Below are 22,812 nucleotides of genomic sequence, written 5' to 3' on the forward strand. Positions count from 1 at the left end.
CCTTGAGAAGCGTGCCTGCGTGGGGTCCACTTGGTCGCTATCCAATCAACTCCTCTATCACCTTGGGAAACGTGCTTGCACGTGGGCCCACCTTGGGTGCCCATAGGCACCTTGTGTCAAAAGCCTTTATGGCTTTGACATATTACTATTGTGCATTTTTGGTTATAAATACCAGAAAATACCACTTCCCAACCAATGTGGGATAAAGTGATTTGCCTGTAGCTGCACTTTTGGAGCTCTTTTCTGAGACTTTCATGGCGATTTTTTTCTTTTTTGCAACTTGAATGCCTCTATTTTCACACAAGGAGGATGCTGGAAGATTCATACTCACGTGAGGAAGAGGATGACTGAAATTTCTATTTGCAATTGATTTTCTTTCTATTTCAAAAGCCACATTTCATCTTGTTTGGATTTTCAATGCTTCAATCTGTAGGTTCACATAGAGGGAGAGTAAGCATTTACACATTGCATAATTCACTTTGCATTGGGAGGTTTTGAAATGCCTTTCCAGATCATTGCATTTGCTTAAAAGAAATGGCATCGCTGCCCTCCAGACTCTATATTCTATTCCAAGCAGGGAGGAGGCAGCTTGGTTGTGGAGTTCGACTTTTACACCTGCCAATGGCCTTTGTTTAAAACACATTTCAATGCCCCCTCCAGTTATCACGTGGGGAAGGGAGGTGCTATGTTTTCTTTAGTAATTTTTGATTGTTGTTGGTGTCACCATGTCACACTGTTCATTTACCATGCAGAGGGAAAACTTTGGCAGAACATGGATTTGAATTACACCTGCCAATGTGCATTTGCCATTTGCTGTTAACAAATCAGCACTTGCCTCCAAACAGCCACGTGAGGAGAACTGTTGTTACCTTGCCCAATCCACAGTGCATGAAAGTCTTCTGCTGCCCCCTTCAACATCACGTGCACATGGCAATTGGCATTTGTTTTAAAACATGGTATCGTTGCCCCCTTTCAACATTTACCTCTGAGCTTGGGAAGATGGCTTTACATTAGCCGATATGCATCTGCCCGAATGTTTTAATTGCTGCTCTTTGTTCATGGCCATATATTGACATGTAAACTGAGATCCTATGGCTGCCAATGTTGTAAAACTTCTTTTGATGCATTTAACCACTGCCATAGAGTTGTACATTTTAATAATACCCATAATTAACATCAATTTGTTAAGGAAGACTGGCAAATCAATTTACTGAAACTTCTAAACTCTTGTCCATCCCATGCCATTTGCCAAGAGGATTAAGCACTATGTGATAAAAAATAATGAATGGGCATGAGCCAGGTCGGGCCCCAAAGTGGGTCCGACTAAATTTTTTTTCATTTTCATGCAACTGACCCCTTGAATGCTTCACGGACCTCAAACAAACCTCTAGAATCGATCGGCACCATTTTCGGATCATAAAATTGCATTTTACATCCTTCAGGCAATTACGCCACAATTTTCGCATTTAATCACGAAGACGTAATTTTCAAACCTATCAAAACACCTTTTTGGAGCTCACCATCTGACAGGCATGTACTTTGATATACAAGGATGACATCTACCAAATGGTTTCTCAAGATGAGTCCCAAGCGAAGAGATATTAATTTCCGAAAACGGCCAACTGGCTTTGTCGACACTGCGGACCTGATGAAGTCAATGTTCTGGCAACACATGATGCCTTTCTCAAAAATATCAAACAACCTCCGTAGGCCCTCAAATTTGAAACATAGGTACCTTAAAGTACATATTAAATCTTTGAATTCTTAGTTCGATCACCAGACTGACAGGATACAAATGGCGCACTCACCAAAACAGCTACATTAACTGATATAACACTGGAGTGCGGATAACTGAAAATGATGGCAAAATGAGCTCTTTTGAAAACTGATCAAACGGATTGGTAAAGGCTTGAAATTTGAAACTTAGCTCACCATTTATACCAACATTAGCCTGGAACAAACATTCTGACATGACATTCACGGGGACATTTTTTACACTTGTGCAAACATCACAAACTACAAACGGATTTGGCTATGAAAATGGAGCAAATGGATTTGTTAGGACTTGAAATTTTGTAGGCTGACTCACATTTATGCATAAAATTGAATCCATTTTTAATTTCTCCATGATGATCAACAGGGAAAAAGATATAAACACCCAAAGTAGGCTACTTAATAAAATTTGCACTTGTGCCTAGAATGCACTTTCAGCTCACCCCTCGAAATGGGTACCTAGTAAACTTATCCAAATTGAATTCTGAAAGTTGCACATCACTGAATAGGCCAAATGAAAGGTGTGGGACATGAATCCCGAGCCTTACCCTCTGAAAATCAACCAGCTCCATTTTACCCCCTTGCTAACTAGGCCATTCAAACTGACTTATTTGGGTGCCTTTCTGACATACAGAGCAAAAATTTGAAATAGGCCTACAAACTTTGACTCAATTTTAAATACTCCCAACAGGATCCACTAGTAGAGTCTTATGTGGGTTCATCATTTGAATTAGTAATGTGTTCCTCATCTGCTATGAAGCATGATTTGTCTTTGTTTTTCTTGAATCTATACTTGTTCTGATATCCATGGTTAGGTTTAAATGATCTCTTAACTCTTTCTTCAAATCTTGAATTCCTTTTAGGACATCTAGATGCAAAAGGACCAATCTTATTACATGCAAAATATTTAAAAGGTGCTTTTCCTTCATACTTACTTCCTATTGGTCCTTTCGGTACTCTTCTAGAAAATAGTGATTCAAGTTTCTCAAACTCATCATCTTCTCTCTTCATATCTTCTAATTATTTTGCATATAAATATCTCCAGTCTTTTTTACCGGTTGCAGATGTAGATGCATGAAAAGCAGGTTCAGCCTTCACAGCTCCAGAAGATCCAAATTCCTCAAGCTCAAAAGCAGATAGTTTCCCAACCAGAGTATCTTTGTTGACAGATGTATTAGCCATTGTTCTCAACTCATTAATATAAGTAGCCTTCATTTTGTAAGCCAGGAGTAGGTCTCTCAGGACTTTAGAAAGAATTTCATCTTCACTCAGAGTTCCACCACAACATTGAATTCCCATAACAATCTCATTTACCCTTTCCATGAATGCAGTAATCCTTTCATCTTCTTCCATCTTCAGGTTTTCATATCTCACTTGGTAACCATCAAGTTTAGCAATCTTCAATATAGGGTCACCTTTATTAAGAGTTTGCAACTTATCCCATATAGCCTTTCCAGATGATTTGTCGGTTAATCACATAATTTGTTGATCGGAAAATGCACACAACAAGGCTTTTCTTGCTCTACAATCATTCTCAAGCTCCTTGTCCAGATTTTCTAGAGGAGGATTGCTAGATCCTGGAGTATAGGGTTTGACACCATTCCGTGTGATCTCCCAAATCTCCTTGCCAAGACATCTGAGATGAGTCTCCATCCGAATCTTCCATACTGCATAGTTTGTTCCTTAAAGCCTTGATATATCCCTTCGAAAGATAGCTCCATAAGAAATGAATGAACTTGAACTGTTAGTCACCATAGGATCTTCCTCAAGTGGTTAAGCTTTCTGTAGAGAGGACCAAAGCTTTGATACCAATTGTTAGACAACTCAAATAACCGAAAGACAACTAAGAGGGGGCTTGTTGAATTAGTTGTCATAGATTACCAGAAGCATTAGAAATTTAAAACAACAATACCGAAACCCAAAAAAATAATATCAGAATAACATTTAATCCAATTAATTATACACATTAATCATAGAATAAAAGCCATCCACACAACACCAAGATTTGTACGTGGAAAACTTGGTAAAGGGAAAAACCATGGTGGGAAGCCTATCCATAGTCAGATAATACTTCTACAGTAAGTATGTGAATTTACATTGAAGGAGCCTGCAGTTGCAGGAAGGCCAACAACCTATCGCACACTGCTCATCACAAAAGGAGTTTCACTAACTACATACAAATCCAGACTACAATCCGGAGAAGTGTTGAACTCCAAAAGATAGCATCTCCTATTCTTGAGTATAGTTTCAGTTAAGCTCAATATTGGAGGACTAAACCCCCTTACAAACACAATTCAATCTCCAATGATCAACAAAATCCTCTGCCTAAATGATATTACATTATTCGCACATTACATTCCTTTACCATGACCTCTTACAATAACCATGATGATCTACAATGAGATCTTACATCCTATTTATACAAACCCTCGACCATAAACAATCAGGTTGGCTACCAGGCAATAAACCAATTACATAATTACAAACCATGTTGGCCTTAGACCAAAACAAATAATATCCAACACATAAGACATCCCACAAATACAACAATAGGTCCTATCCAGATGTTACATCAATGTCGATTCATAACCTAGATCAACCAGGACCAAGTATAGGTCCATATGCTTCAACAATGATCTCCAAATGCGAAGTCTCGAACATGATCACCAACAACATCTGAAACTCCATCAAAAGCTGCACCAACACCAATTATGTAATGCATCAAGGATCTCCACCAAAAGTTCTGCTGGTGAAACTCTCACCGGAACCAGAAACCAATCTTCTAAGTAAACAGGATAGCATCCAATCAGCAGACCAAAACCAACTAACCAAATATGAGTATAAACATTATGAACAAGTCAATTCCATCACTAGATTATATCAGAGTCAACCGGATCATGCCAGATCCAAGTTAACCAAAAACCACTCAGTCTATCGAAAACAAAAGGGTATCGGTAAAGCATCCAAACAACTAGTGTTGACATCAATGACAAAAAATCAATGCAACACATAATCAATTCCACCAAATGGCCAACACATAGAAAAAGAAAGAAATAAATTGTATCAAAACTTGAGTATACAAATTTGATTGAGGATACATTGAAGTTTCTCTTTCGGATGTAAATCTGCACAAATATTTGAGTGATGAGGAGCAATTGTGGATATTATTGGGAGACCTAAAGGGTTATGCTTCCAAGCTAGAAGCAACAATTTTGACAAATTCTTAAAAGAATATTGAGGAAGAGATTGAGGGAATTGGTGAAGATGTGTGCAATCACACATTCCCAATTTCAAGATAAGGTATCAGATTTTGAGCAAAGTAGCGATAGTGTAATTATCTACAAGTTTTGTCACTGCGGCCTAAGTCTACAAAGGAGATATAGAGAATAATAAGAATATTTGAAGCAAATATTTTATAGATGACTGAGAAAGTGAATCTAAAAGAAGATGAAGAAGGAAAAGGGAGAAATGAAATAAACAAGGAATACGTAATCTTGAATTGTCTAGTAAATTAGAAGAGGCAAATCAAGAAAGATTTTTTTAGATTGAGAGATATAGTAGACATGCACATCATTATTATGGTGAAAATCCTAAAAAAATCTCAAACATTATGTAAGTCAATAACAGTTTTGTTTAGCTATGAAGCAGTTTTGTTTAGCTATGAAGAAGCTAAAGATCTCATTATGCAGATAAAAAGTTAACTAATATTTTTCAACTTCTATGGGAATTGATTGGCACAATACTTGAGATTAGTTAAAAGCAATTAATTGGGAAATCATATTCCCTACCTTGTAGCATGCTTAGGGGGATTTTGGTAAGGCAATTTTGCCAATGTATATATGCAGTTGAGCTAGTTTGGTTTCATTTTTGAGGAGATGCTATATATAGGGGATTTGTGTAAAATATTTAGTTTGTATTGTATAGGCACCCTTTGTCCTAGATGCCAAAGGGGGAAAATTTTTGGAGAGATAAGTGTTTGAGTGGAGATATGGAGATAAGTTGTTGAATTGGCATAAGTGTTGTCATCAATGAAAAAGGGGGAGATTGTTATAAATATGAGTTTTGGTTGTCATTGATGTCAAACTTGTTGATCTTGAAGAGATATGTATTAATTCTCTGGGTTTGGAGATGATTTTGAATTATGTATTTCATGTAAGTTGGCGCAAAAGAGATGTGATTGTATGGAGTATGTGTATGGATGTTTGTGGAAACCTATTATGATGTGATGACATTTTTGGAGCTATGTTGGTGTTTGTATACTGATAGATGCTTCATTCATGTATGTCTATTTTTGTGAATAGTTTTTCATATAGTTAGGTTTGATATGTGGTGGATATGCATCAAACAGTTATGTGGTTTTGGAGAAGTATATATGGATGTATATTCTCATTCTATATCAGTTTCTAAAAGGCTAGGTGATCTAAAATTGGAGTTAGTTAAGTCTAAGTTTTGGTTGATATAGTTGTAGTGCATTGGTGTGGAAGAATGGGTTGCATTCCTCAGCTTACAGTTGATGAAATTTTGTGAATGGTTTATTCAAGCTCCCTATTATGTTATGTTATTTCTTTGTGTTGGAAAATTGGAGGAATTGATTATGTGTTGCATTGATTTTTTATCATTGATGGCAACACCAGTTGTTTTGGTTGTTTACCAGTTTCTAGTAGGTTCCGGTAGAGTAGTTGGATTATGATATTGATCCGGTATGCCATGGTATGCTTTGGTTTGTGGAATTGGTTTGGATTTATCATTCATGCTATCTAGATGCATAATCACGATCAGTTGGTTTGAGATTTGATGACTTGGGAGCTATCATTTGTTCTAGTAAGCCTTTTGGTCACCATAAGGGTTTTACCGACAGAGCTTTGTTGAAGATCTTTTGATTCACTTGATAAGTGGTGTTGGTGCAGCTTCTAGATGGATTTTGGGATGCTTGTGGTTATCTTGTTCATGTTCTTGTTGATCAGTGGTGTTGCATTTAGGACCGGAACTAATGCTATCTTATTCTGCTAGGTTATGGACTAGTTTATGTAACGTGTTGGTGGATGATCCTGATGTGTTACCAGTTGGATTTATTGATTGGATTATGTTGTTTCGGTCTTAGTCCAGCTTGGTTGATCATTGGATTGTGGATTTATATTATGAATTTATTGTATTACCTTTTAGGTGGCCGGTCTAATTGTTTAGGTCCCTAGTTGGTATAAAAATGATGTAAGATCTCTTTGTAGATCATGGGATTAAGATTATGAGATTACCTATGTGCAAATAAAGTTGTAATCATATGAAGAGGTTTTAGTCAATCATAGGCGATCAAATTGGGTTTGTGCAAGAGGTTTAAGAGCTCTGATATTGAGCTTAACCGAAACTGTACTCAGGCATATGAGATGCTATTCTTGCAATTCACTCTTCTTTCTAGATTATAGTATGATGTTTTCTGTAGTGAGTGAGGCTCCTTTTGTGATGAGCATTGCGCTCTAGGTTGTTGGCCTTCCTGCATGTGCATGCCCCTTATTGTAAAATTTATTCATCTGATCAATGGGTAGATATTGTGGGTCTCTACTCCCAATGTGGTTTTTCCTCATTGAGGTTTTCCATGTATAAATTTGTGGTGCTATGTTGTTCATCTTTATGGTTGCATTGTTACTTATTTTTATCTGCTTTTATGTTTACCGGTTGCTGAGTTGTTGTGTTAATATTAGGTTAAATTTCTCCTTTCTGGTAGAACACCGATTCACCCCCTCCCCCTCTCAGTGTTCTTGGATCCTAACAATTGGTATCAGAGCCTGGTGCCTCAAAATAAGTCTAACAGCTTGAGGAAGATCATGTATCCATAATCTATGGAGATAATTTTGAGGAAGGAATTTCAAGTTGCACTTGAAAACTATGATGTTGATAGGTTGAGGAACATGAAGCTACAAGATGAGTTGAGATCTTTGAAGGAATTCATTTTTTCTCTACAGGATAGGTTGTCATCTGCCCAAGCTAAAAGGAAGGAAATTTGTGATCAATTGCAAAATCAGGATGATGAAGAGAAGAATGCCCTTAAGGAATTGTGTTAGAAGCCGAGTCAAGAGAATGGTGTCATGAAGAATGAAATGCAAGATATAACTATGAGGATGTCTAAGGAGATTGAAGACCGAAAGAAGAATGAAGAAAATCTTGCTATATCTCTGAAAGACAGATATGAGGAATGCATTAGGTTGGTCCATGAGAATGATGTGTTGAGAACTAAATTGGTGCAATCACAAAACAATGAGCAAGAGTTGGAGAGAATGATGATAATCCTAAGAAGTGATCTAGATGTTGCAAATGAATACAAAGATAAGTTCAAGGTTAGTTCTGCTAAGCTTGATGAGTTATTGAAGGATCAAAGAGACACTAGAGACACTAGAGGTCTTGGATTTGAGCATGGTGAAAGCTCTAGTACTACAAATCAGGACGAAACATCTGATCAGAAGACCAACATGAACAGAAATCACCGGTAAGGCAACCCAATGCACATAAATTTAATGGTAGATGTTTTGTTTGCAATAAATTTGGTCATATGACAAGAAATTGTAGAAATAGAGCAAATCAGAATAATAATGCAGTTCCTGGTTAGTGTTCAAATTGTAAAAAGTATAGTCATAGAACAAAAGATTGTAGAATGAATGTGAGATGTCATGCATCTGGGAATTTTGGACATATGGCTAATCAATGTAGGTCGAGGAAGGTTAAAATAAGGCAATTTAGAAGAACAATGTCACTCATTATGCATGCAACAAACTAGGACATATTGCTAAATTTTGCAGAAGAAAGAACCTACTAGCAGGAAGTAATAAATTTAATGAGAAGGGAAAGCAAAAGGTTGATGATATCCAAAAGGAGCATGAGAAGAAGTGGGTTATGAAGTCTGATGATCAATCGACAGAGACAAGCAACTTGGTTAATCAATCGGCAGAGTAGAATGTTCCTGCACCAGTAGGAAAATCATCTGGTAACTAAGGCATTAGCCTTAGGAGGAGGCAAATTAATGATAGATCTTGCATTACCTCTGGTAGCAGTCTGAAAGCTTGTTTCAGATCTTGGAGAAGTCAGTTTGAAGGTTAACTGACGAAGATTTGTTGGATCTTTGATCTTTGATCTTGAATCTACTCTAGTTTACTGGTAAGTCACTTTATCAGTTATGGTTTGATCATACCTCTATAGTTAAGTACTTCAGAATCTTTGGTAGTGAATTGAAAATTTGAACCTATATGTGATGAAGAGATATTTCTTGGTTATTCTAATGAAAGAAAATCATATAGATGTTATAACAAAAGATTGCAGAGAATTGTGGAGAGTGCTAATGTCAAGGTGGATGAGAAGAACATAGATCAAATTATAAATTATGAGAGAGAACCGGAAGTGGAAATGGTTATAATTGAAATGGTAGTACCTCTACCGGAACAAAATGTTGAACTAGTTACTTCAGTAGTATTAGAAACTTCAATAGTAACTGAAGATTAGAGTAGAGGAACAACAAGTTATAAAGACTCCTAAGTATCTAAGGTTAAATCATTCAAAAGATCAGATAATTGGACAATAAGAAGGTTGGCGACTAATGAGGTATGTTGAATTTCTTTATTTGAATTGGCATCAGTTATTGAAGCTTGTAAGGATGAATGTTGGATGTAAGCTATGGAAGAGGAATTGGATCGGTTAGGAAAGGACAACACATGGACTTGGATGCAATTGGAACTAGGCTTTATTGGTTTACAATGGATATTCTCAGAAGGAAGGAATTGATTATGTTGAATATTTGCTCCGATAGCTAGGATTTTCAGATATTTTCAAGGATTTTTTAGATGCGGATTGGGATAGAGATATAGATAAGCAGATAGGCTCATCCAATGAAGCTTTATTTCTTGGAAAGAAACTTGTTTCGTGGATCAACAAGAAATAGTCATGTACTTCTTTATCTACTACTGAAGCTAAGTATGTTGTTGTTGCTACTAACTGTGCACAAGTTCTATGGATGAAGCAAATGTTGAAGGATATAAGGGTGGATTGTAATGAACCGGTAGTTATTCACTGTGATAAATTTGCTTATATTGACATACCAAAGAATCGGGTATTTCATTGTAAGACTAAGCATATTTCTATCAAGTATAACTTTTTGAAAGAAAAGATGGAAGCAAATGAAGTCAAACTGGTTTATGTGAAAACTAAAGAGAAAATTGCAGATATCTTCACTAAACCCTTGCTTAAGGAACCATTTGAGTACTTCAGAGATAGATTGGGAGTTTCTTCCCCTCCAGTAGAGACTTGAGTGATGTTGATTGGCATTAGTCCTGTATGCATTTTTCAAACCTATCATTCATTCCAGATTGATGTGTTGGTTCTACTACTCTGGGGGAGTAGTCAACTATGTGGTTTAGTGGATTTATGATTTTTCTTTGATGTTTATGTCATATTTTTGGCATTGATGTCAAAGGGGGAGAAATATATGTGAAAAAAAGAGCTTAACAAAATATCAATCAAAGGGGAGAGATCAAAGCTTAATAGGGATATCATTCATAGGGGGAGTTTGCTAACTTCATTGTAATATCATTTTATAGGAGATCATTGGTTGTCTTCCTTTGGGGGAGACTTGTTTGACATTTATTGGCACTTGGATATTTTTCACATCTAGTGTTGCCATCAATGCCAAAGGGGGAAATTGTTGGAAAATCAGAGGAATTGATTATGTGTTGCATTGATGTTTTTTCATTGATGGAAACACCGACTATTTTGGTTGTTTACTGGTTTTTGGTAGAGCAGTTGGATTATGATATTGATCTGATGCTCTGGTATGCTTTGGTTTGTAGAATTGGTTTGGATCTGCCATTCATGCTATTCAGATGCATATCATGATCAGTTGGTTTAGGATTTGATGACTCAGGAGCTATCATTTGTTCTAGTAAGCCTTTTGGTCACCAGTAAAGGTTTTATTGGCAGAGCTTTGTTGAATATGTTTTGATGCACTTGATAAGTAGCATTGGTGCGGCTTCTAGATGGCTTTCAGGATGTTGTTGGTTATCTTGTCCATATTTGTGTCAAGATTGGTGGTGTTTCATTTAGGACCGGACCTAATGCTATCTTATTTTGCTAGGTTATGGACAGATTTATGTAACGTGTTGGTGGATGATCCCAATATATTACCAATTGGATTTATTGATTGGATTATATTTTTTCAATCTTAGGCTGACTTGGTTGATCATTGGATTATGGGTTTATGTTATGAATTTATTGTATTATCTTTTAGGTGGCCGACTTAATTGTTTAGGTCCCGGGTTGGTATAAAAATGATGTAAGATCTCTTTGTAGATCATGGGATTAAGGTTATGAGATTACTTGTGTGCAAATAAATTTGTAATCATATGCAAAGGTTTTGGTCGATCATAGGAGATCAAATTAGGTTTTTGTAAGAGGTTTAAGAGCTCTGATATTGAGCTTAACCAAAACTCTACTCAGGCATAGGAGATGTTATTCTTGCAGTTCACTCTTCTTTCCACATTGTATTTCAATGTTTTCTATAGTGAGTGAGGCTCCTTTTGTGATGAGAAGTGTGCTCTAGGTTGTTGGCCTTCTTGCATGTGCAGGCCCCTTATTGTAATATTTATTCATCTGATCAGTGGGTAGATATTGTGGGTCTCCAATCCCATCATGGTTTTTCCTCATTGAGGTTTCCACATATAAATCTGTGATGTTATGGTGTTCATCTTTATGGTTGCATTGTTACTTATTGTTATCTCCTTTTATGTTTACCGATTGGTAAGTTGTTGTGTTAATAAGGTTAAATTTCTCCTTTCCAGTAGAACACTGATTCACCCCCCTCTCAGTGTTCTTGGATCCCAACACTTTGGTCATCTACAAGTTTTGATAGTGGTTTGGATTGAAGTTTGAGCTTTTTTTGTATTGGCATAAGTTAAATCTTTCATCTTTTGAGCCTGACTTATGTGTTTTTGGTCCATGCAAAAGCATGAAGGTAAATTAGAGCTATATTGGGAGTATCTGGAAGGTGCTCCGACATGGTGTGATCCTTAACACATTTCATTTGTATTTTACATTTGTGTTGGAGAGTGTTTTGAGGTCAATGGTTATATATGAACATGTTACATCTTATTAGGCTGGCCTAATGGATATTATTGAGGTTGAGGATAGTATATAAAGGTTAAATTCATTATGTTGATGAATGAACAATTAGTATGTATTTTGCAAAGTCATTATGAAGTGGTGAAGAGGTTTGGATTTACAACAGAGTAGTGATGATGACAGTTTCTCATGTGTAATGAATTGTGACCTATTATCAACCTTCAAGTAGGTACTTTTTCTACATTTCAATATTATTGATTGTTTGCCAAGAAGTGTGGTACCTGCAAGAGAGACAAAAACCACTCAAACACACCAATGAAACATTATGTTAGAGGATTGAAATCATAAAAACAAGCAAAAGGAACAAAACTCTTCGCATGTCCCATTGTCCTCTATCTCCAAGGTTCCCTTAGATTCAAGGTGGCTCTTAGCTTGGAAGAGCACTTGATCTTTGGATGACTACTCAAAGAATGAGAGATAGTGGATGATCTAAGAATTGAAATGGATGCAACTAAGATCTTAGTGATATATTATGGATATGAAACTAGACATGGTGCAAGATAACAAGATTAGTATGCCAAGAAGTGTGGTACCTACAAGAGAGACACAAACCACTCAAACACACCAATGAAACATTATGCTAGAGGATTGAAATCATAAAACAAGCAAATTAAACAAAACTCTAAGCACATCACATTGTCCTCTATCTTCAAGGATCCCTCATACTCAAGGTGGCTCTCAGCTTGGAAGAGCACTTGATCTTGCGATGACTACTCAAAGAATGAGAGATAGTGTATGATCTAAGAACTAAAATGGATGCAACTAAGATCTTAGTGATATATTATGGATATGAAACTAGATATGGTGCAAGATAGCAAGATTATAATGAAATGAAGATGATATTGATCTAGAATGGAAATGAAATTAACATGATATGCTAAACATGATAAAAATCCATGCTATGATGCTATTAAAATGATCTAAAAATGCTTATTCTAAAACAAAGGCAATATGCTTAGTGTTATGAGACTATAGTGTAGATACATGAAGACTTGGATTCTTGAAAATGGAGGAAATAAGAGCTATTTATAGAAGAAATAGTCAAATGAAGGGTTAAGATTGAGTAATCTTAACAAGGGTCAAGATTGAAAGTTAATCAATCCATGTGAGGCTTTCAATCCAATCCCATGTTTAGAAGTGTCACCATGAGGATGCTTGATAGGAGGGATAAGAGGTATTAAATGCTTTAGAAGACATGGTGGTTACCTTAGGAGGTAAGGTTAAGATTGAGTTACTGGATAATCCTTTAACCCAAAGGATAAACTCTTGTGCAAGGGTTAATGGATAACCATGGTCAAAACAATAAATTCTTGAAGAGACCCATGGGTTAGATAAAAGTGGAGTTAGAGAAAAAGTCTCTAACCAAGGGTTGAGGTTGAGTTAACCATTAATGGTTATTGAAGACTTTGGAGGTTAACTTGTTAGAGACACAAAGTCTTTAATGGTTTATGAAGACTTTTGGGGATTTTTGAGAATTGACCTTCTCTTAAGGAAAGTGCAAATGATTATGAGGAGGATTAGGCTAATTAGGATGGTTTAGAAGAATCTAGAAGGGGGATTAGTCATGCAAGTGGATATGTTAGGAGAATGCAAGTGGGAAGATATTTTTTATTTTAATTTTTAAATAAAGTGATTTATTTCAAAAAGGTGGATGACAACTTGCATTTGGAGAGATATTTAAATAAATTTGATTTATTTAAATGGAAGAGAGTTTTTTAATTAAATGGAAAAGGAGAAATTAATTAAATGATGGCGATTTATTTAATTAAATGGTAGGATGTGGCTAGATGAATTAATTTAAATAAATTGAATAATTTATTTAATTAATAGAAGAATGTGGGGGAATTAATTTAATATAATTTAATTAATAGAGAAATTGATTTAATGGATTAAATAAACATTGAATATTTATTTAATATGTGGTCAGATTTATACGTCTACATTGATATTATTGTATTAGAAGAATTGTATCTTGCATTGAAGAAGTGATCTTCAGTGTTTGTAATTAATTACTCTTTCCCTAAGGTTGTGTTGGGAACTGTAAATTTCTCCCTTATGGGTGGTTGCTCTGTTTTAGGGTCTCTTATGTCTAGTCTAGGATTGTTTGCTTGTGGTTTTGATGACAAATTGTGTAATTATGATACTTATTATATTATTAATAAAATAACTTTTACCTATCAAAAAATATATATATATACCTCAACCTTTTTATCCATTAGTCCAATATTTGCTATTAATTTCTCATCAAAATAGTTTACCATTTTAATTTTTAGTTTAATTTTTTTTTCCCTACTTCTTATGATTCATTCAAGAATACCTTGCTATTTGTTTCATCTCTTTGTTCTCCAATACCAAATCTCTTAATTAGAAATTTTACCCCAAAGTTATCATAGATGATTGTTCTTATAGTATTTTTATTTGTTTTTATGTCATATCTTATTATTAGGCCAACCATTTTTGGGCTTTCATCTCACCTTCCATATGTTTTTCAAATACAAATAAATATGGGTTTAAAACTTCCATTTTGATTTCTTAATTTGAATTGTTAGTGAAAAAATTATAGTTGGAAGGAAATGTTCTTGAACTATCTTTCTATTATCTAATAATTTTCATACATAATTTCGCAAAGGTTAAAAGTGCTCTAATATCAACATGATTATTGAACTTTCAAATTAGAATTAGACTAAATCAAAATTTATTTATTATTTCTATACTTGATTGAATAAATGATAATTTTAAAGAGAGATGAATGTTGTGAAAATAATACAAATAACATGTCAAAAATGAAATAACCAATAGAAAAACTAAATAACTTATCTTGAAAAATCCTTAAATGAAAGACCAACTTAAAAGTAATTTCATAGTACTATGATGTCAGCAAATAGAAAGAACAAATACAAGTAATTGAAAGTAATTGATAGAAATGAAGTTCTTCCTTAACTACTCTACCAAGTCTCTTAATAACTATGATCAACTAAATCTCCATCTTTTAAATTTAACATAAAACTTATATATTGTTTGTATTGTTTATAAATGTACTCTCTACCTCTACATATAACTAATGGTAGTGTTTAAGCATCCTCTTTAGACGTTTGAACCATCTTTCTCGCATATTTATTTGTCTCAAATTTTAATTATCAAAATACAAAGTCAAAAATACAATTCTATAAATCTTATAGATACGAACTTGTGAATTTGACTTTACACAATTTATTAATCGACCATTTCTTAAATTCATCATACTAATCATACTTTAAACTCTTTCTAAATAAATTTAAATCTTTAAATTGTTCCCTCCCACCCGGTTGGAGGAAGTAGAAGGGCCGGAACTATACTAGTGGGGTGGCCCCCCGGGAGGTTTCTATTATTGTAAAGTTCCTAATTCTAGGGTGGGTGTGGGGGGAATTATCGGGAGAGGACTAACCTGGTTCGGTGGAACAAGAAGAGCATTGAGAGAATAGACGCAGACTATATTTCATTTACTTTTATTATACATATTCTATGAAAAAAGAAAGTCTCGGATCAATTCACAACTTTATATGAGTGAACCTTTGAAATCAATAGGTTGGGGCATAGTAACATTTAAGTGCTAGCAAAGGTTCATATGCAAGATAAAATTTAACATACAAACCATAACTATTGTATTATCTGTTAATTTCCTCTTAATTCTATTATTATATACTTCAATATTTATACGTAGAACTAGCAATCAATGTCATACACAGTGGCCAGCTTACACCAAACACTACGGAAATACATCATATGAAGCATGCTTATACAGCAATATTCTTTGTCTGTTTGTAATGTATTATAACGACAAGCAGAGGATGCCTGGCTTAAAAGGGCGGAGCAGTACTTTCTCACAGCTGCTCCTGTCTGCAACAGTTAAGACTGAACTTTGGTTTTCTGTTATTTAGTAGTTAAGTCTTCCAAAATGAGAAAATGATTGAGTGTTTCCTGACACCTCAATTTATTAGCATGTGAATTCTACTGATGGTCACATACAATTTATTATGAAAGGTCTGTGACAAATCTTTCCAAATCTTTTAAAATGACCTATGTCTTCATTTCATCTGGAATTTGTTGTCATATTGTCATCTAGCAATGGAATCTTTTGTTTTATTGATCTAATATATTTCTAATATAAGAAATATGTTAGACCAATATAACAAATCATTTCAGTGCTAGATGATGAGTAATCAGATGAGATGAAGACATGGGTCATTTCGAAAAAAGTCATTTTAGATTTTGGAATGTATAATAATGTGGTTGCAAATTCTATTGGACAGGTAATTCTTGAGCATATTTGACTTATCAAATGTATTGCTATTTTTTTAACATTTATCATCATGAAAGTGACATTCTAAGACTTTACTCTAGCATACTTTTTCAAGTGGCTTTTCTTTTTTTGCAGTCCTAAAAGAAGAATTCTAAAATTATGGAGTAGCTTCACCAAATCAAGGAACAAGTTTTAAGATTTTAGTGTGATCATGGGTCTAATCAATGTAAATATGTAATACAATGCGTGCAAGCTCTGGATCCTATAGCTGCTTGTATTGTTAGTAGTTCCATTTTGTACTCAAAACAACTACTTTGTAATTAGTTTTGCTTATTCTATCAGTGGCTGCATTTTGTGTTCAAAACAACTATTTTTAGCGGGTGGGCTTTATGTGTGAGCTTTTAAGCCCAAAAACTCTACTTTTGGCTGAAAAGTTGTCAACCTCTAGAAACTTGTCAACCTACTTTTGCCAAAAACTCGCCAACCTACTTGTCATAATTGTCAGCTTAATCACTTGTCAACCTGGGTGTTTTATCATTTATTAGTCCACAACTAAAGTGTACCATGTGAGATCTTCCTACAGACATGTCCCATAACCGTTTCAACTTGTTTCAATTCAATAAATAGTAGTTGTGTTTGAAACTTGCATATTTCATAAGGGTTTGATACTTTTATCGTAATTTCTTTGCTAGAGATAGATTCAATTTTTGGCTCTCTCTAGTTAGCCATTTGAGTTTAGGAGATAGAAAAATGACTAGTAAAACCAAGATATTTGTTCTTAGAAATATTGTGGAATCTAAACCCTTGACCTAAAAATAACTAGAGGCTCCATAGATTTCTCTAATAGCCTTCCTATTAATTGTTCATCTTTCATTGGTTCTTGAGAATGTTGTTTACAATTTTTTTGATTGAACAACAACCACAGATTTTAGAGGGGTACAATATTTTTTTCATGATTTATTTGATGGAGGTAGATTAAACTTTTGGCTCTTTCTAATCAACCATTCGAGTATATGAGATAGTAAACTAGGTAATTTATTATTTGAAATGCATCAACTTTTAGTGGGTAGTGAAAAGTTCATTTTTTCGACTAAAATATTTTATAAAAACTTGCATAAGTTCAAAGTTACTTCAAGAAAATATATGAAAATGGCTTGTGAATAAGAAAAAAACCTACATTTAGGGTTTGTACAATTATGTGAAACTTAATCTTTTTTTTCCTTTTTGCTGCATAGGTTGAAGTTGAACAAAAACTATATATTTTAGAAGGGTACTCTATCTTAGCGGTTCCATTTTTCATCTTCTTTAAGGTCAATTAGAATTGCATTGAGACACATATAAACAATAGTAGGTATTATGTAAGAGGAAATAGCCTAGATACAAATTCTAACCAAGGGGGAAACACTAATACTATAAGTTCATATTCGATATATTTGAAACCCTATAAGCACTTTTGATTGTTGATAAAAATATTGATGAATCTTTAGAATGGAATGAAAATAATGTTTTGGTCAAGATTTTTATCTTGCATTACCAACATTTTGTTTACTAGGCAATGCTTGTGTTTAGCTAAGAAATTGCATATTTTCTTATTTCACTTTGATTTATCTATTCATTTAGTACTTTCTCTATTTGGATATAAGACATTAGATATAAGAAAAAAGACATTGAATCCCGGACCCCTTATAATTTCCTCATAGTTCTTGATTGTCGCATAACTTCCACTACTTGCTTACAAAATGCCCAATACAGAGTTAAAAAAAAGGGTATCACTACAATAAGATTTCACATGCTAAAAAACCCTACTATGTCATTTTTAAATGTTTAAAAAATATACATAAGCTCCCAACTAATTTACATCTCTCCTTGGAAAACCCCAATCAAATTACTACAAGCACCAAAATCCCTTTCTTCTTGCCCTCCTTAAACTGTTTCTATTGATATTGTAAAATTTTCTCCATTTAGAATGGAATAATAATAATGTTTTGGTCAATCTTTTTATCTTTCATTATTTGTGTTTTATTAACTAGGTAATGCATGTTTTTAGCTATGATAGGCATGATATTTAAATGTAATAAATTGTCCTAAACATTAAAAAAATATGATATCCATAAAGATATTTATAATGAAAAGTTGACACCTTGCACTTCAAGTGAGGACCATGTTCTAGAAAAGCATCACCAAACCTTGCAAAATGAAACCAAAATGACATCCAATTGGAAAATAGAGTTGAAAATCAATACTCTCATACATAACTTGATATTTTAAAAGAAGTCATTTTGGGATTTGGAATGTATAATAATGTGGTTGCAAATTCTATTGGACAAGTAATTCTTAAGTATAGTTGGGTTACAATCAAATATACTGCTATTTTTTTAACAATTATCACCATGAAAGTGACATTCTAAGACTTTACTGCAGCATACTTTTTCAAGTGGCTTTTCTTTTTTTGCAGTCCTAAAAGTTATGCAAGAAGAATTCTAAAATTATGGAGTAGCTTCACCAAATCAAGCAACAAGTTTTAGGATTTTAGTGTGATCATGGGTCTAATCAATGTAAGTATGTAATACAATGCTTGCAAGCTATGGATCTTATAGCTGCTTGAGTTGTTAGTAGTTCCATTTTGTACTCAAAACAACAACTTTGTAATTAGTTTTGCCTATTGTATTAGTGGCTCCATTTTGTGTTCAAGTCAAATTTTTTTAGTGGATGGGCTTTATGTGTGAGCTTTTAAGCTTGAAAACTCTACTTTAGGCCAAAAATTTGTCAACCTCTAAAAAATTGTCAACCTACTTTTGCCAACAACTCGCCAACCTAACTGTTATAATTGTTAGCTTAATTACTTATCAACCTGGTTGTTTTATAATTTATTAGTCCACAACTAAAGTGTACCATGCAAGATCTTCCTATGAATATGTCCCACATTTAGGTAGTGACCCAGTGTCCCTCGCGGGGATTCACAACATGGTTTAACAACCTCCCATGGATTCTATAAGTCTAGTGGTTGTATTGGGGATTGACAGGTCGATCTTTTGGTGCAACAACAACCCTAACTTGTAACAAGTGGTATCAGATCTTGGTCACTGGTTTGAATCACACATGCCACGACGAGTGATGCTAGGAGGGGGATTGTTGGCAGTGGGCTAGCATCCGTCATGGGGTTTTGCAACATAGTTTAACAACCTCATGTGGATTCTATAAGTCTAGTGGTTGTATCAAGCATTGATAGGTCGATCTTTTGGTGCAACGACAACCCTAGCTTGTAACATTGCAACCTTTTAAACTTTTTTCGATTCAATAAATAGTAGTTGTGTTTGAAACTTTCATATTTCATAAGGGTTCGATACTTTTATCGTAATTTATTTGCTATAGATAGATTCAATTTTTGGCTCTTTGTAGTCAGTCATTTGAGTTTATGAGATAGAAAAATGGCTAGTAAAACCAAGATATTTATTGTTTGAAATGTTGTGAAATCTAAACCCTTGACCTGAAAATAACCAGAGGCTCCATAGGTTTCTCTAACAGCCTTCCTATTAATTGTTCATCTTTCATTGGTTCCTGAGAATGTTGTTTACAATTTTTCTGATTGAACAACAACCACGAGTTTTAGAGGGGTATAATAATTTTGTCATGATTTATTTGTTATCCAAGGTAGATTCAATTTTTGGCTGTTTGTAATCAACCATTCGAGTATATGAGATAGTAAACTAGCTAGTAAAGCTAGGTAATTTATTATTTGAAATTCACAAGCTTTTAGTGGGTAGTGAAAAGTTCATTTTTTTACTAAAATATTTTTAAAAACTTGCATAAGTTCAAAGTTACTTCGAGGAAATATATGAAAATGACATGCAAATAAGAAAAAAACTATATTTAGGGGTTGTACAATTCTGTGAAGTAGTTTTTGTTGGATTTGGTTGAAAGGACCAGAATACTGAGAAGGGGGGTGACTCAGTATTCCCATAGATTTTAAAACTTTTCACAACTTCTTAACCTCTGTTGATATACCAATATTATCAATTAAGCTCATCAACATGAAATAAAAAATGCATAATAAATAAGAAACACAACCACAAAGGGAACACCATATTTTACACGTGGAAAACCCAAATGGGAAAAACCATGGAGAGTGTTAACTCTCAAGATAATATAACTAGTTATATAGTGTTTACAAAATGGATGTCTCACTGTCGGGTGGCTCACTACCAGAATACAAAAATGGCTCACTACCGAAATGCTCACTAGAAGTGATATAAATGAACTAAGGAAAGTTGCATCTCCAAATGCATGAAATCAGTTCTAGGTTAAGCTCAAATATTAACTCACAAAAATTTCAGCAGATCCAGTAAAAGATCTTTGTACCACTGTCCACAAACACCTACAGTAGATCCACTAAAGGATTACTGCACTGCTCTATTGAACCAATCACTTGCAGCAGATCTAGTAAAGGATTACTGCAATGTTGTCTATAGTTTGACTTTGCTTCAACTACTTCACTGTCCACAACTCACACTACATTGCACACTTATCTATGAATTCTCCTCATTCACTCACATCTTTTACACACACATCATTCATACCTCTACACACATATATACCAGAAAGCTTACACATCGGGATAATGTGTCAGCCAAGCACAAGTAATATGCTACTCGGAACAACATGTTATCCAATAAATCATTAATATAATAACCAAGTTAGTCTCCACAAAATCTCTACATGCTTCCTTTACATAATTCTTTCACCAATGCATATTCCTTAATTACTAAAATAGATTAGGGGTCAACTGGATCCATAAATATGGACCTATAAGCACAAAACTCCAAACACAACAATTCCAAACTCCAAAATACAAATACCACACGTACCAAAAATACCAGACCATGAAATATGAAAAATAGAACTGACATAACCGATGTCGAAGCACACACCTGATACTAGGACCAAAATAAGCATAGCTCAGGATTATAGAGATGAAGATCTTCCAAAGATGACTTCGATAGATTATCTATGCCTTACTACATCATATCCCATACTTTACTTCCAACAATACCAAAATTGCATACATCATCTACACATGCCATCTACATATATCATCTAGACCAAACCGGATAACTGGTTTGACATCAATGATAACAATGATAATATTCACACAAGTCTGACAATCTCCCCCTTTGTCATTGATGGAAAAATATCTTAAAAAGAAACATATCTGCATACAACTCCCCCTAACTCATATATATCCTTATTACTCCATTTCCTTTCTCCTATTCCATTTATCCTTCTCTCCCTTTGACATCAAGGACAAAGGATGCCTTTGATGAAAAAGAAAAGAAAGAAAGAAAATGAATGATTTCTATTGCAAAAAGGAAAATGTCAAAATTGCATACCAACCCAAAAAGAATTTTCAACTGCTCTTCTTCTGAAAGATTGGCTTGTACTTCTCTTTTAGTTTTGGAAGAAGAACCTCCCAAGAGTGAATAGCCAATTTAATGCTTACTAACAAACTGGACTGCACTCTACCAACAAGTCAACAACATGAGAAAAATTGTCTGGAGTAGATGGATTCTACTCATATTCAACTGCACTATCAAGCAATGCTTAGAAATGCTCTAATTTCACCTCAACAATTTTTTTCATTTTTCAGAAAATGCTCACAAAGCCTTCTCTTTGTCTTTGTAGAACCAACCATTCAACCTAAAGAGAATTTATCTTTCTCTTCTTCTTTCCATCCTTGTCACTTAGAAAATCAAAAGATTTACCCAAGGAACTTATTTCGTCCTCAACAACATCAATCTTTGATTTTGCTTCACTGCAACTGCCAGCAATGCAAGACGATACCTATAAAATCAGCTAGCAATGTGAATACACTCTCTCATCTCATCAATGCATTCAGATAGGGATTTCTATGTATAATCACACTCCAAAAAATTTTGCATATCATCACCTTTTTCTTCTGAAACTTCAACATCAACAAGTTGCTTAGTCAATTCCTACTTAACAACCTCATACAAGGATTCTAGAAGCACATTGCCAACATCTTCAATTCTGATACTATTCCAGACCAAATAATTTATCAAAACATTTTCAATCTTGTTTGACTCAACAGAAGTCAACCACATCTTACCAATATTTTTTATTCTATTAGAGCTACCAATCAGTTCTAGCAAGTTAGATTCATCATCAGATTCTTTTGTTTCCTGCTCTGCAACAACCAACTCTTATTTAGCCACAAGAGATTCCAAATCCTCAATTATCACAATATCTTTTTCCTTCTGATCCTTCTTTCTCTTCTTAGATTCCAAGACACTCATAGACACAGACTCTCTCATCTTCCTCTCACCCGAGTAAGGACCTCCTTTAGCAGAATTGGTAGCGAGGGATATCAGATCGACACTCCACATATCTAGGAAAAATTTGAAATAAACATTGCATGCATCCTCTTTTTTGTCAAATTTATTCAAATATCTCAAGATTTTCTTTGCAACCAGAACACCAGACTTCCATATCACATTGTCTTTTATTGGAAGGGATCCCAAAATATAGGAAGCTAAGCAAACAAGCAATGATCGAAACCAAAAGGGGTAATTCTACTATTTTGACATCTTAAT

Source organism: Cryptomeria japonica, chromosome 1 (assembly GCF_030272615.1).
Source record: "Cryptomeria japonica chromosome 1, Sugi_1.0, whole genome shotgun sequence".
Lineage (NCBI taxonomy): Eukaryota > Viridiplantae > Streptophyta > Pinopsida > Cupressales > Cupressaceae > Cryptomeria > Cryptomeria japonica.